Source organism: Anguilla anguilla, chromosome 2, assembly GCF_013347855.1.
Source record: "Anguilla anguilla isolate fAngAng1 chromosome 2, fAngAng1.pri, whole genome shotgun sequence".
Lineage (NCBI taxonomy): Eukaryota > Metazoa > Chordata > Actinopteri > Anguilliformes > Anguillidae > Anguilla > Anguilla anguilla.
Window position 1 is genome coordinate 54457471 of NC_049202.1, and position 11373 is coordinate 54468843.

The 11373-nt window shown below is 35.8% G+C and overlaps 1 long non-coding RNA gene across 1 annotated transcript; it reads left to right on the forward strand.

Annotated features, from left to right (window-relative positions):
- The first annotated feature begins 1306 nt into the window (after window positions 1–1306).
- Window positions 1307–3436, forward strand: LOC118219904. The gene is made up of 2 exons (XR_004763882.1): window positions 1307–1857; window positions 2412–3436. It is a non-coding gene; the product is annotated as an uncharacterized LOC118219904 (long non-coding RNA).
- Window positions 3437–11373: the final 7937 nt, after the last annotated feature.

An 11373-nucleotide genomic window follows, 5' to 3' on the forward strand; every position in this document is an offset into this window, starting at 1 on the left:
ACTGAAAGGGTGGATCATTCATATTACAAATTTTAAAAAAGCAGTTTTATAGTTTTAATTTAATGAATATATGTAAATATAAGAACATCATATTTTAGTTAGCATTGTACAATTTAAGGAATGCTATCACTGCCTCCACTTCAGTGATCTCACAATTATATTCAGGTTTTAGGCTGCTAGTTATTCAAGTTCAGCTATCTGGCTGGTATGGCAGTTTTCTTAATTGGCACATACTGGTTAAAAAGATATGTAAGCACACAATGATGGTTGAAACTTCCCAGGATATAAGCCTATAACTAGAACTAGAATGACCTCCATACTTGGCAAGCTTCTCTAATAGACAACCTTTCGATATAGATATCATATTGTTAAAGTCTAACAAAGCCTGTGGCCATAATAACATAAACCTTTTTATTAAACCTCATATTGTTGGCTGTCAACTTACATTTTTTTACCTAACAAACATACTGGTAAAACTTGCATTAACTAGTATTTTCCAGCATTTGGCTGGAAGCCTGGATATTAGTCAAAAGCTTGCCTATTGCATGCATTAGGGAAGTTTGTATAGAGCTCTAGTTTATGACACTACAGTTATATGACCTGGCCTGTTCATTAAGATGAATTCAGTTAACACACTATGTCTCTCTAACTATCCCAACATCATTTGAGAATAGTAAAATAACTTATCTAGCTATGTAGACTATGTTAATCAGGAATGCTGCCCATAAATGCCAGTTACTCTCAAATCTTGGCAAGCTAGTATGCTAGCCATCTAGTGTCCTTACTCTAGTCTTCTAGGTAGGGTGAACACAGCATAAATTCTGTCTGCGGGGATGATATTTATAGACAGTAAAGTATAGAAAAATAAAAACAAAATGTAACAAAACAATCAAGTATGTGCCTACACTTCACTATACTACACATGATGGAACATCAAGGACCACGATGGAAATAAGTCCAGGACTTTTTTGTGTTATCCTTGACAATTTCATCAAATGCAAGTCTTTTGATACATGTGTTTTAATTTTGTCAAATAAACTAAACGAAACTAAAACTTAAACTCCATCGAGGGACACTCCTCAGGTCTTCTCAGAATTTTGCTCCTCCTTTCAGCCTTAAATAAACTGTCATTTGCGAGTAAAGTGTAAGCAGACACAAAGGGTATAAATCACGTGCAAGTGGTGCAATTCTCCCCTAATGATCACAAATCCTTGATTATCTGAAAGTACTGGCAGCCTCATTTAAGAAGCCGGTTTGGTAGGAGAAGAAAATGCATGGATTTAAGGTGGTAATACAAGATGCTGAACCAGTTTTCAGTACCCATCTGATGCCTTCCAACTCTGCTATGCGGAAAATATGAGGTGTGTTAAAAATCTGAAGAATGTGCTACCACCTTTAAAAGCTTGTCATTCTCATTATTACTCCTCATTCCTGTTGTGCGATAGTCAGTTGCTGTGCTGTGCCTCTCCCTGTCATGGATTATAGTCAGTACCTGGGACGCTGTCTGATATTTTTCTTCTTGGCCCTATTATTTGATGTTGTTGGCCTAATCCTCTTTTTTATGGGGATTTTTGCTCCCCTATCTTTCTGGGATTTCTTTGTCCTCTCTGGACCATTGATCATGTTCCTCAGCCTGGTATTCTGGATATTTTGGTACTTGGGGAACCTCACCGTCTCCCATGAAGAGCTGCTTCTTCCAAACTGAAGTGCATTTTGTTACTAAAATGCCACTGGTTTCCACTGAAAGCATTTGCAAGTACTCTGGACCTTTTGGAGCTGATGGATTTGCTTTGGTGTACAATGAAAACATTTCCAGTGCAATCAAAATAGAGGCCTCCCATTTTCTCCAATGGAAAGGTTTGTTGGACCCACTTTTTATATAAATAATAAGTTATAAGGAAATAATTAGGACGATTAAGTTAAAAATCACTTCATATCATCACTGTATGGTCCTGTTTTTCCTTCACTACGTTGGTCATGTAACTATTCACAGATGCAAAACCTTGACATAAGATGGAGGATTGCACTAGGAAAAACTAAGTTTATACTTATATATCTATATATCATACAAACATAAAACAATTGTAATGACTGATATGTTACGACCGTGTCATTTAGAAGTTCTTAGCTCATTGCAATAGATTTAAGTTTGAGGGTTTTTTTATTCTTTGATTATGAAGTTGCTTGTTTGAATGTTTGTCCTATTTTTTAAGTTGCCTTTGGTAAGAAAAGAAAAAACTCAGGTTTAATAAATATCATATTTTACAGAACAGTTTTGCATTATGCATATCAAAATAAATTCAGTTAAAATAAATCCATTCTTTTACCAATGTGACCACATTTTCTACAGCACATTTTGAGTAATTGATGCTGCTGTCATAAACACTGAAATTTCTTTTTTGTTTTCATAGGCAAATGTTGTTCTGTGAAACAGCAAAAAAACTGAGATTTTCCATCTTCTCCTCTGAACTTGATTTTGGCTGGATCTGAAATGTCACTATGTGTGAACTGTATCTTATGGACTCCTTGCCTTTGAGAGCTGACGTCAAAGAAGGCTTCATGAAAGGCTACACTCACCATACCATCCTGAGTCCTACTGACAATATTCTCCAGTTTCATAATTTCTTCAGGTTTAAATATTTATTTCAAAGTTTAATACTGGACATTAAATTATGACCATATCCATGCTGAAGTGCAATGTATCAGTATAGATAGATCACTTGGGGAATACTGTGACCTTATGAGAAGTGCAATAGATTAATAGCCTACATTGCTGATAGTAGATCTACAGAAAGGTGTCTTTTCAAATTTTTTAAAATGTCTTTTCAAATGACATTCTTCAAATGTGTTTTGTGGGGCCATGACATATATAGAGAGTCTTGGAGTCTGGAAACTTCTGCTGTTGCTAGATATGCCATCACAACAGAAACCAGCCTAACAGGATTTGTATTCTCTGTGACTGTGTGTTACCATGTGATGTCAGCCAACAATAGATTTAGAACAGGAAAAAGACTTAACCTTTCTCAATAGCTCTGAATGAGTCTGGAATTTCTCTACAGTTGTATGATAATTAAAGAGGAATGCATTACTTTGACTGCAGTTACACACGTATGCCGATCACATAAATCTGTGATCTGGCGTAAGCCTAAAAACAGAATGTAATGTAAACCACGACCGGTTTTTCAACTCAGGGACACACCCTATAACTTTCATGCAATGACATTTAAGATTCGCTGTGGTAATCTGCTGTATGTACCTGAATCTAAATGGGCAATGAGTTAAACAACAAGCTATTGAAACCAAGCTACTGAACCTCCATAGCCAAATCGCTATTGAAAACATGCGGAATAGATCAGATAACATTTTATTTCTACAGTCCACGTGTTCTTCACATGACAAGATATTAAACTCTCTCATTTCATTCATAATCTGAAATGAAAAAAAAGAAGGAAGGAAACTTTATTTGGTGAACCAAAGCATTAAAATAATTCAAGATTTGAATGGCTGATAATGTAAACGTAAGGGTAACTGAGGATCCTTCAGAGTCACAAAGGTGGTTTTCCTTGAAGCAAATTAAAAACAAAGGAGAGCATACGCTTACATGTAAAAACTGTTGTTTTGCATGATACAAACATCAGCACATTCACAGCGACATCCCAGTCCTCTTATGTTGAGAAACTGTCACAAATTGTATGTGATATCACTATTCTCACTATTGAGATCAGGCATTGTTTGTAAATTTAATTAGCACTCTCAATTTTGTATATGCACTCTCAGAAATTCATACAAAGAAGCGTTAGAGTTTCCTTAATGATGTATGACTTTGGCTGATATAATGTGCTGACAATATAAGTTAGGTATTTGTCTTCCTAAATGAAATGCGATGAACAGTATTGTGGGAACTCACTCACACCTGTGAGATGAAGTTTCCTGTTTGTGTCTTCAAACATTCAATACTGACACCTCTAAAAAAGTCAGCGTCACACACTGCAGCGGCAGAACTTGACACCGCTTTGCACTGCCGGTAACAAAGATGGTGAGATAAGGTTCTACCTGTTGTCAAACAGAACACTCCCTCAGGCCTCTCCCTGTTTTTTCTTTTTTGTTTTGTTTTGTTTGCAGCCAGTTATTGCCTCCATGATTATGTTCTCTCAATCAGAATGTTTCAATTCCAGATGATGAACACAGGTCTAACACCCTGTAATGTTTTAAACCAAATGGCGACTGTTGATGTTACATTAAGTTCTTATCTAATATTAAGGTCGAAATACTCATAATGTACCTGTGGTTGCTGAACACACATCCAAATAACTTACAATGGTGTAAAAAAAAAACAACAACAGAGGATACACACACACTGCCATTAATGCTCCCAAACATGTTTTATCATTTTATCATTTTGTTTTGATCCATCCAGGTCTGATCAAGAACAAAATGATAAAACATATTTGAGCATGATTGGCACTGCTGAAATACACATAGTACCAATTTGAGTTGAAATTTATATACTGTTATATTGTGGCATCGTACTCAGAAATTCTGAATACTCTGTATATCAGGACTGTTTTATTTTTTGATTTTTTCACATTTCTCATTCTTTCTTAAAATTTTTAATATCTCTAGGGTGCATCAAACAAAACAAACAAAAAATAGTTTACGAGATACATTTTTTTTAAAATGTGGCTTTTCCAACAATTGCACATTGTGAATGATTGCCAAAAAAATAAATGTGGTGTCAGAAAAATCATCAAAGGAACTGTTCATGATTATTGTTAGCAGTAAAACACGTCCTTCCTTGTCTGTTTTTTTTTTTGTGAGTTCTGTGAATATTGTGCGTATGAGCTTCTTTAAAATGTAAAAGTAAGTGTTAAGGATGTCATAAAATTGAATTTCACTCAGCAATCTGATCTGATCTTACATGATTATTGTCAACATATTACACATCTCTCAATTTTCTTTTTTCTGAGAAGTAAACCTGTCAACAATGATGATAAAAACATTAAATTTCCATGTGTTGCCATACAATATTAAATGTTAACATTCTGCATTTAAAACCTTTGTTATTCACTGAAGGGTTATAATTAAACAAAGCTGTCTCACATTCTGAAAGTGCAGTCTGTCAAGGCCTTAAGGCAGTTCTACTTCTCATCTGCTCAAATTGTTGCTCTTAAGACAAACGTTCACAGAAAATTCCAGAGCCGTTGTAGATCACCGTGGTACATGTGGTCACTTGATCCAGTGCAAAAAAGAGCAAGTCAAAAAAACCAAAGAGCTCAGTCAATGTGATGCATTTATAATATGTTTAAAGTTGCCTGGTCGTTTTCCTGCTTTACTGGTATTTCCTGCGGTTGACACAAGCCACACCCAGCTGTGTTGGTTTTGACACTGCCTACTGAATCTTAGGTAACTAAGTGTGATTTGGTATTTGAATTAGAAGCCCCCTAAAACAGAAACATTCTTTCTCATACCATGGGGTTTTCATGTTAATTTTTTTAAAATATATTTTGAACTTACCTTCATTAATTTGTCATTGACACCCATACAAAATTGTGCAGGAATTGGATATCCTCTAAAGTATTTTAAATTTTGCATGAAACACCTCTAGATACATAGTGTCTCTAATGTTTCTCTTTCCTATTTACATAGAGAAACCATGTATTTTCATATTAAACAGCAGTATAGCAGTATACATTACATAAAGCACCCTCTTGGCAGCAGATAAATAGACCTCATCATGACAAAGCAATACTCTGCACATGCCCAGTGCCATTTTGTTATCAATGTATATAGGTCAGAATGAAAAATCTATTTCCATTCCTAGAGTTCCAGAAAAAAACTCTGAAAACAGATTAAACATTCATCCACAGTCTGCATGTGTACATTGCCTGCACATTCTTTACTGCTGCATTTTTTCCATTGTTACAGAGTATAAACAAGTGTGGAAAAATGTCATCACATGACAAAAATACATCCAATGCCCTAAGGTACTCCTGGGTTGATGTTTTTTTTTTTTTTTTTTTTACTGTAATAATACCAAATTCTTATATAAACAGAAGACAAAAAAAGAAAACAGAAAAATGACCCTGGGGAAGCTTTTCAAAGCAATTATAATGGCAATCGTGAGTGGATAATATTTCACTCCTCCGTCATTATATAAAAATGTTATGGCCAGGACTGAATAATACTTTGTGAAATTCCTGTGATATGGGTACAGAATTGTTTTGTGCTCAATATATTGTAGAAATTCGTTTTTTTATTCCCCCCCCAAAATACCCAGGTTTATGTATGTTTTTTGCTTGAATAGAAAAATTTAAGGCTTCATGGTCTAAAGCAGTGTAAACTAACAATGTTATGTTTCCAGAGCTTGTAGATATTATTATTATTTTATTTTATTTATTTATGTATTTGTTGCATTTATTAAAAAGTATAAATATAAATGTTTTATATTGTGCCCATATATTGTCCCTTGAGAGCAGCAGTCTCAAGTAGCAGGCCCCATGTAAAATATTTCCAACCATAAATAAGTCTAAACATATTAACATATTATATTTTAGAAGAATAACTTAAAACCATAAAGTGAACTGTCCCTTCAACACCAAACCAACTTTAAATCCACATCTCCATCTGCTGTCTTTAATAGGGATTGCAAATTAAAATTAAACTGTAATTCAATTGAAGTGCAGTATTGAAGTGCAAATGCAGCATATGGATGTTGGTGGCAGCAGAGTGACATGTTGCTTGAACTTGAAAAAAGGGATATAAATGAATTCTTTGATATAGGCCCATTACAATTCTGCCTTTGGTGAGTCAATTGATGTGTCTTGAGGTAATCTCAAGACAAAATGGTTTACATTTGCCACAGTATATACAGACCTTCATTTATGTCAGGTGCAGTCTCATTTTGTTGATGATTCACATTATTATTTTTGTAATGAGGTTTCTGAGCTTTACCCCAGAGACATTCAATTTGATGTAATCTATTTTAGAAGAACACTAGGTGGTGCTGTTTAATCATTGTTTTTAGAGGACTGCGCCTCAAAAATCATCAGGGATCTCATAATATGATGCCCTCCTTCCGGTCTTAAAAGCATTACATGGAAAGGTTAGACATGATTTTAAATAAAAGAATATTATTTTGTTCTATTGTAATTAAACCAATGACATTAAGAATTATCACAATACAAATTAAGGGACTCATTATATCAAATTGTATGTACTGCTAGTCATGCAGTGAGTTTTCATATGAGCTAAACTTACACCAGTTGTCATTCATACTCAACTGTAGGCAACCAAATAAACCAAAATAACACCAATTAAAAATCAATTAAAGAATTTCCCCCAAAATGATAGGCTTCAGAATTATTGGCCCGGTAATTAGTAATTAGTGAAATTTCCCCTAGCAAAAATAGTGGCATTGGACCTTTTCCTAAAATGTTTGATAAGGTTGGGGAACACATCTGGAGGGATCTTGAACCATTCCTCCATGCATAACCTTTAAGATCTTTGATATCCATAGCCTACTGTATGGATTGCCCTCTTCAATTCAGACCACACACTTACAATAGGGTTTAAATCCAGAGACTGAGATTGCCATTGTTAAACATTGATTGCCTTTCTACCTAACCATTTACGTCTTGATTTCGAAGTATATTTAGCGTCATTAGCTCAGTTTACACGGAGCCTAACATTCCGATTAAAATCGGATTAAAAACCCAAGCAGGATGAAAATGCTCCATATAAACACCTCAATCGGAATAAACAGGCCCAAACCGATTGAAATTTTAATCGGTTGCAGAGGGGTAGTTTAAACCTTTTCATAAACCGATCAAAAGAAAAATTGTACCATATAAACGATGAAACTGATTATTTTCTGGCTACGTTCTTTCTGTGCATGCCCACCGTCTTGACGTAAATGCGTGGTGACGTACGTTTCTCTCCACTGATCAAACACGTGATGTATTGATCACTTTTGCGCATGTCACACAGCTGTTCCTATTAAATGCGTCGTCGCATGTAAACGCCAGACCGTATTAGATCACATCCCATGTAAACAGTTGACCCGAAATTTTCAAACGGGATGATTTCCGAACGGAAAAAAAGTGTGTATATAACCGCAGCTATTGTCTTGTTGGAAGATCCATCTATGGCAAAGTCTCAGCCTCCTGACAGAGGCAGGCAAGTTTTTGGCTGAAATGGTGCTTGGTGCAATTCATTAAGCCATTAATCTTAAGAAAAGTGACCACAGCACTGGCAGCAAAACACCCCCAAAGCATCTATGATCCACCACCATATTTAAATGATCTTCCTCTTTTGATTCCAAATATGCCAAAAGTGTACATGGACAGAAAGTTCCATTTTCATCACACCTTACCATGGCACCCAGCTCCACTCACAGTTCCAATGATGTTTGGCAAAGGAATTTGTTGGTCCCTATCATTAAGGGCTTTCCTCCTTCAGAGAGAGCCCATTGGTATTCATTTGATGTCTGATTATGGTTGATTTGGAGATTCAAGGACTCAGAGATCCAATCAAACACTGCCATTCTGTGCTCCTTGGGTTCTTCCTCATCCCTATCATCATCTTCCCTGATCGTGGGGCGGTAGGCAGTTGTGTCCTCTTCTGGCAAGCTTACAACTGTTCCAGATGTTTGAATTTATTATTATTATTATTATTATTATTATTATTATTATTATTATTGTTGTTATTATTATTATTATTTATTATTATATGAATGTTTCACTTTGGTGGCTGATATTGAGTGTTATAGAATGCTTAAATAAATTCTGTTCACAAACCGTCACTGACATAATGTGCAATTTTTAGTTTTGATGATGGAAAAAAATAATCAATAGCGATGGCTGCTGTAGATTGCATTATGAAGCGGACAGATTTCAAATGTCTTTTACTGCAGAAAAATAATAATAATTCTCTAGCACAGCTGCCAGACATGACAAGCACAATATAGTTTACAATTATCATTCTGAAAGAGTACAACCCTGGAATAAAGAGCTATCCTCTGTCCTACCTAAGTATCCTGCCAAATTTGACAAAAATAAAAAGGCCAATTTATCATAAATCAGACCACATCTTTTAAAATACAAGACAATATTTCTACTTCTTCTGTACAATAATTCATACTGTATATACTGTGTGAGGTGGAAACCATTACAACTGTGGCCATCATTTTCACTGGAATACCCTGACAGCTGCCTGCCGGTCCACCATGCCATTTGGCCTGTTTGTGCTACCTTGCTCAATTATACTGTTGGTTCTTCCCAGTGAAAGTGTTGTTGCACACATAATTGTCAAAGAGAAGATACCCCTTAACGTGATGACTATCTGCAGCTTGTCAATCATGTGTCTTACAGTACTGTTGTGTTCAAAGCAAGTCCGGCAGGGCCCCAACAGTGAAGTCAACGTCTGCTGGTGCCTGCATGACTCCTTTAAATTTTCCTCAGGTTTTGCTTTTCAATTGTGTAATATGGATGTGTGTGCAAGCACGAGGACCTGTCCAGAGAAAACTGAGTCACTCTATTAAACATTTTAGAAATATACATGAAACATATATAACTTAAACAAATTTTGCCATAAAATGACACCTATTGAAAAAAACACTTGCAAGCTTTTGGTTCATTTTGATCCTTATTTTGATGCTAGTGATATTACAGATGTTACATATTACTATAAACACACGCACACACACACGTATATATATATATATATTTATTTATTTATTTATTTATAGTACTGGCACAAATTATGGATACCCTACTTAAGGAGGTTTAGCATAAAGCATAAAAGCCAAAAAATTTATTAATTTGCATGATTATATTATTAAATTATATTATTAAATTATATTATTATTTTAAGTAGTGGACAAAGACATGTTCAAGCTGATTTTCCAACAGTTAGATACATTAAACTGTTCAATTATGTAGACACAAACTAATACCTATAGGAAGGTGTAATGATTATTGCCTGTTTAACACAAATACTAATTATATCTTCAGTTTTGTTTTATGTTGTGATTACAATTATTACAAACTACATTTGTTATGGCTAAAAGAGAAACTGTTGCCAAATAATGCATTAATCATCACACAAGTGAATCTGTCTATAAATGCAGCGTTTCCATGTAAATATGTACACACACACACACACATATATATATACAGAAGGGCGACAAATTAAAGGAAAAACCTGAATAAATGAGTGGAGAAATAATCAATGTAGATGCTTCCATACAGGCGTACTGCATGATACAATTAAACAATTAAGTGCACATTCGATGACCGTGATGCTCATGCATTAGTGCGGTATGTAAGGAAACACAGAAAAGCAACTCTTTCTCAGATGACTGAGAATGTCAGTGCAGGACGCGATCAGACTGTCAGCAAGAACAGGCCATCAACAACTACACAGAGAGGAATATTATGGTAGGGCTGCAGTGCATAAACCCCTCATTACAAAGATGAATGCACATTCGAGAGTTCAGTGGTATAGAAACCATAGGCACTGGTCTACAGAGATGTGGAAAAAAGTGATATGATCAGAAGAGTCATCCTATGCCGACTTGTGGGCGAGTGCATGTATGGCGTACACCAAGAGAAAGGTACACGTCTGATTGCTTGACCCCTACAGTGAGGGGGTCCAGTGGCTCCGTTAAGCTACGGGGGGCATTTTCCTGGCATTGGGCCTCTTGTCCCCTTACAGGGAAGGGCAACTGCAAATCAATACAAAGTTGTTTAGAGTCATCACTTTTATCCTATGATGAAACATTTCTATCATGATGTAATGTAATCATGGGAGAGGTCTCTTCCAGGATGACAATGACCTATCCACAGGACATGAGGGGTTACTGAATGTTTAGACGAGTATGAAAAAAAAATGTGAATGATATGCTATGACCTTCGCAGTCACCAGATCTCATCCCAATTGAACACCTATGGGAGATTTTGGCCTGATGTGTTAAACAGCTCTCTCCACAACCATCATCAAAATAACAACTAAGGGAATGTGTTTTGGAAGAATGGTGTTCCATCCCTCCATGAGAGTTCCAGAAACTTTTAGAATCTATCCCAAGGCACACTGGAGCTGTTCTGGTGGCTCATGGTGGCCCAACACCTTACTAAGACACTTAATCGTGGTTTTTCCTTTAATTTGTCACCCGTCTGCACTACGTGTTTGCAATTGGGTGGTCATCGACAACAAGTAAGTTTGTCAGGGAAACAATACATACATCAGCTGAGATGTCAAGAAGCTGGACCAATGACATCGCAAACTGCAAGACGTCAATGATGGAAGCCAGGCATGAACTATGCTCTGTCTGTATGTATGTATGTATGTGTGTGTACATATATATATGTGTGTGTG